This window comes from Vicia villosa, linkage group LG1 (genome assembly GCF_029867415.1).
Source record: "Vicia villosa cultivar HV-30 ecotype Madison, WI linkage group LG1, Vvil1.0, whole genome shotgun sequence".
Classification (NCBI taxonomy): domain Eukaryota; kingdom Viridiplantae; phylum Streptophyta; class Magnoliopsida; order Fabales; family Fabaceae; genus Vicia; species Vicia villosa.
This window is the reverse complement of record NC_081180.1, coordinates 87,431,185-87,437,184: the sequence shown is the minus strand read 5'-3', so window position 1 is coordinate 87,437,184 and position 6,000 is coordinate 87,431,185.

Here is a 6,000-nt window from a genome sequence, read left to right as displayed (position 1 = left end):
ACTTTAATTATACGAATGAATAATTATTTTCATATTATTTTATTTATTGTTCAACAAGAGTAATTTAAACTTTTTGCTTATTTTTCAAGGTAACAAGTACAGGTAAATTAACTGATATAAGTAAATGCATATTTAGTAGTACTCAATATGATTTAATATCTAACGGACTTCTTATTTTGACAGAATGACAATGAGTTAATATAAAAAAAAATAAAAAATGACAATGACTATTATAAACACATATTCAAACACTAGCGACTATATTCGGTTAACAATATGGTTATTTTGAACTAATTTTAATTAGAGGTTATCTATCTTTTTTTTCAAAAATAATTGTATACATTTAAAATAACAATACGAAATTAAATATTAAAAGATTGTGATAAAAATTTAACATCAAAATGTTAAAAATATTTGATCTACAATAAAATTCCTACCAAAGTGGGCCTCATCAGCATAGGAGATGAAGGAACCCATATTATTATATCGAGATTGAAAGAGCAGCTCATTAGGCTTAGAATCCCTAAACTCACTGACTTAATCTTTTGGAAAAGATGCTAGAAGCAGCAGCAGCGGCCATTCCATTGCCTGTCTTGCCGGAAGAACTCATCGCCGAGATCCTCCTGAGGCTTCCGGTGAGGTCCCTCCTTCAATTCAAGTGCGTGTGCAAATCATGGAAAATTCTAATCTCCGGTTCCCACTTCATTAAAAGCCATGCTCGAATCTCAACCTCGGATCCAATCATGACCAACCAACAATTGATGTATTCCTTTGGGAAACTACATTGGGAAATCGTATCTTATCCATTGAAGACATTATTCGAAAGTCCATCAACCCTTATTAAACATGGTACCTTCGGCTACTCGGAGAAGGACTTTTATCGTATTATAGGTTCATGCAATGGACTCTTGTGTGTGATTGATGGCTTTCCATTGAGTGTCAGACTGTACAATCCTTCTCTCCGGTTCATATCCAAAAACTCTTCGGCGGCATATGTTTCACATGATTGGTTCATCATGAGTTATGGCTTTGGATATGATCAAGTTAATGACAAGTACAAGGCGCTCCTAGTTATAAGATGTATACACTATTATCAAATTTTGACCAAACTATACACCTTTGGTCAAGATGATTCCTGGAAAACAATTCCAAATTTCCACTATGACGATCCTCTATGTATTGGGAAATTTGTGAGTGGCACTCTGAATTGGATAGTTTCTAGTAAAAACACCATTATTTCCTTTGATATCGAGAAGGAGACTTGCATGAAAATGTTGTTACCTCAAAACAACAGTGACAACAACGCGTGCACATATCGCGCGCTGTCTGTTTTGAGCGATTGCCTGTGTGTGTCTGAATATAACTCTAAAAATTTCCATTTGGTCGTCTGGATGATGAAAGAGTATGGAGTTGTTGAGTCCTGGACTAAATTTATGGTCATCCCTAATGAAAAGTTCATCCAGAATCAACCTTGTTTGATTCAGCCTTTCTTCGTTTCAGAAAATGGTGTTCTAATGGTAATAATTGATTCCGAGCTTATTCTATATAACTCAAATACTGGTGTTGCCTTGAATCCATTGATAACTATGGAACTTGGTAGGGATCCTCATATTTACTGTGAGAGTTTGGTATCACTGCCATGTTAATGGTAAATCACATTTCCTCAATCTTTCTAGTTTTACTTTATTTACTTTGATTCATGTTTTATTTGGGCGATACATGAACAACATAGAAATATGTGTGAAATGCGACATCTCTTGATTTTTTATCAGTAATGTATGGATGGATAAATATCACTGGATTTGTTTCAAAATAATGTTTCTTTTTATGCTATTTTTAGTAGAACTTAGAAACACAATATCTTCTTTTTATTATACTTAGTACAAGCTGTATTATGTGGACTTCATCTATTATAGGATGTGCTTTTTTACAGTACTGAAAATATTGCAAATGAATAAAAATAAAAACTCCACTAACTAATGTTTTTTTTCAAGAAATGAGATTTAATTAATTAACTACTTGAAGTAAAACTGACATTTTCCCCCTTTATATATTACTCCCATGGACTTAACTAGTACTCTTTAGGCAAAATTGAAAAAGTTCAGAATCATTGTTTCAATGCTAGAAGGTGGAAATTGGACTTTTGTTTCAACCTTAAAAGCTCATTACAAATCTTATTTAATATGAAAAAGAATATGAGTTTAGTCATCTTAGATTTTAGATAAATAAAGGCAAAAAGATAAAAAAAAGAATGTATATAAATAAAGGCATAAGAAATACCTCACACGAATATAACAAAGTTTATGCTAGACAAACCACCGCAGCAGAAAGAGCATAAAGATACCACTGCTAGAGCTTGTATCAATCAATAAAATACAATTCACCCGAAACACCAGAACACTTGAAACAAATAAAATATGCAAAAATCCCTATTTCACCTATCCAACCTTAAAATAGCATAACTACACCATACCACAAAAGTACTAGAACCCCCTCGATCGAAAGAACTGCTATGGATGCTAACTTAGAAAGATATGAGCAGATTCCAATTTATCAGAGAGAGATGTTGCCACCAAACACTTTCCAACCGCCAAACTGCTTCCAGTTGAAAACACCGGCATTTCGACCGGATACAAGCACATAACATTGATGCTCCTACAAATGAGAGCATCAAGTTGCTAAAAAATGATTCCAGCCAAAACCTGTAGAGAAGATCAAGATTGCATCGAACGACATAAATTACCAACAACTCAACCTCAGCCTTCAGACTACTTGATTCAAAAGAATTCATTTACGACATGACTACTAATCTGACAAGAAACCAGCAACACACGGAAAAAGCAACACACCAGCACTAATAGGGGTAATAATTATAAACCAAGGCTCTTATAAATAAAAAAAAATCTTGGCTCAATAAAGGTTTGCGACATAACACAGTATCCGAAGCCTCCAGCCCAATGAATTGCTGCACAATTTGGCATTGCATCTGCACTGCGACAAGGACAACTCTAAGCCACCACACACCAAAGCCCGACATTATAGAAAAAGACCCTGAATCGAACTCTGAGAATAGCTCCTTGAAACTCCATTCTGACCTTTTAGGCTAGGAAGATATTAGGGGTCAAGTACTATTGAGACACACAACTGAATAATTGACTAGAATTGTTCTTAGCCAAATCCATGCACACCTTTGAGTTGATTCAAAAACTTGATCTATTGTCACCTCTTTGTTCTTGAAGATTTTATCGTTTCTTGCTTTTTAAAGGTTCCAAAAACAAGCAAGCCATATTATTCTTAATTTGTTGCAACAAGATTTTCCGCTTCCAAGTAAGGTTTCAAACTGATCAAGATGAGGCACACAATCTCTTTGGATAACAGTGGACACACCTAGCCATCTGCAAATAGCATACCATAACTTGCTATTGTGAAAACGATGTCAAGAACAAAGTATAATAGGGTATTAGAGAAACAAGAAGAACAACAAGGATTGGTTATAACTGTTATTCTTTCCTTTCTCTTAAAACAATATTACAAGTTACAAGAATAACAAATAACCCACTCGCCCTAAATTAGGATTTGCAGTATGCAATGACGAGAGACTAGTATGCTATTTATAATAAAAACTAACTTACTAACTAATGAGCCTTTTCCACAAGGCCCATTACACAAGCTAACTTAATATACAAGCTAATTTAACAAATTAGGGTTTAAACACTAAACCGAATTTAAAATGCTAACAACCTTAACATCTTCGATACCAGCATGTGAACAACCTTCGGCTTCATGCTTAATCCTATCGAATCAAGAAGCTACCCTTCGACCATACTAGAGTTTGATCCAATATGTCACAAATTTCCACCTTGGACCTAACTCTACAACATCAAGGGAACAAACTAGCTTTCTTCATGCAGCTTTATCAACTACATACAGTAGAAAATTTTGCAACTTGACAATGTCTTCATTCGAAACTTTCAGCACTTGGACTTCTCCATGCTCGATTACTTCTCTGATGAAATGCAGCCTCACATCAATGTGGTTAGTTCGCTCATGATAAGCTGAATTCTTCGACACGTGTATTGCACTTTGACTATCACATTTAACAGTGATACCTCGCCCTTGAAGTTTCATCTCCATTGCAAAACCTTCAAGCCATAATGATGTAATATACTCCGCTTCAGTGGTTGATAGAGCAATAACCTTTTGAAGTGTTGCTTTCCAACTAATTGTTGTGCCAAACATAGTGAAAACATATCCAGAAATAGATTTTCTAGAATCCATACAACCTGCATAATTAGAGTCGACATATCCTTCGATTACTGCTTTACTATCTTCACCCAAGGCTCCACCATAAATTAGGACTCTATTTAGAGACTCATTTATGTACCTTAAAACCCACTTCAATGCTTGCCAGTGAGTCTTTCCAGGATTCGCCATGTACCTGCTTACAAGACTTACTGCATATGCTATATCGGGTCTAGTACAGACCATAGAATACAACAATGAACCAACTATATTAGCATATGGAATGCTATTCATATAGGCTCTTTCACCATCAGTACTGGGACACTGATCTATACTCAGCTTGAATTGAGGGTTTGTCGGAGTCACATCTGGCTTTGAATTCGACATACCAAACTTTTTGAGAATCTTTCGTAGATATGCCTCTTGAGATAAGCATAACTTCGACTTCTTTCTATCTCTTCGAATATCAATTCCAAGAATTCACAATTGGCTTCGAATTCGACATACCAAAATTTTCGAGAATCTTTCGTTGATATGCCTCTTGAGATAAGCATAACTTCGACTTCTTTCTATCTCTTCGAATGTCAATTCCAAGAATCCTGGAAGCATCTCCTATATCCTTCATATCAAACTCCTTATTGAATTCAGCCTTCACCCACATCACATCTTCGATATTGTTGCTTGCTATGAGAATATCATCCACATAAAGCAACAACATAACAAATGAATTACTAGGTCGAAATCGAAAGTAAACACAATGGTCGAACTGGCTTCTAATGAAACTTATGCATGCCATGAACTTGTCGAATCTCTTATTCCAATATCGAGGAGATTATTTCAGCCCATATAAAGACCTCTTTAGCTTGCACACATAATCTTCCTTCCCCTTTTCGACATACCCTTCAGGTTGCCTCATCAGGATCGTTTCATCTAGATCACCATACAAGAACGCAGTCTTCACATCCATATATTCCAGTTCAAGATCGAACTGTGCCACCGTGGCAAACAACATTCGAATGGACATATGCTTCACAACAGGAGAAAACATATAATTGAAGTCGATACCTTCTTTCTGAGTGAAAAACTTGCGACCAACCTTGCCTTCTATCTTTTCGACGCCACTCCTTTGATTCCTTCCTTAACTTTGAAAATCCATTTACAGCTGATTAACCTGGCTCCAACATGTTTCTTGATCAATTCCCAAGTGAGGTTATCATGAAGAGATTTCATCTCATCATCCATGGCTTTCAGCCATTCAGTCTTATTTCGACTCCTCATAACTTCCTTGTAGTCTCTAGGTTCTTCGTCTAGAACCTCACTTGCAGAGATTAAGGCATAAGCTATAAGATCTGCATAACCAAGTCTTTGAGGTGGCTTAATGACTCTTGTCGACCTATCTCTTGACTGTCTCTTGACAGCAGGTAGTCGTCAACAACTTCCTCAGTTTCATCAGCATCTTCTGCTCCTTCTTCGACTTCATCTGGGTTATGCACTTCAGCATCAATATGCTCCACCTCAACAGGAATCTCTTAATGTTCCATCTTTTCTGCACTTCGACCATCATCATCATCAGTTTTCTTAAAATCCATTTCAGCTTCATTGAAAACTACATCTCGACTGGTGATACTCTTCCATTAACAATTGTGCAGCGAAATCATCTTGCAACTAAGGTTGGTTGATTCATTCGAGTGAAGAATGAAGAATAAGAGGAAATTCAATTTTATAGAAAATCAATTATTTATTTAATTTTATTTTCAC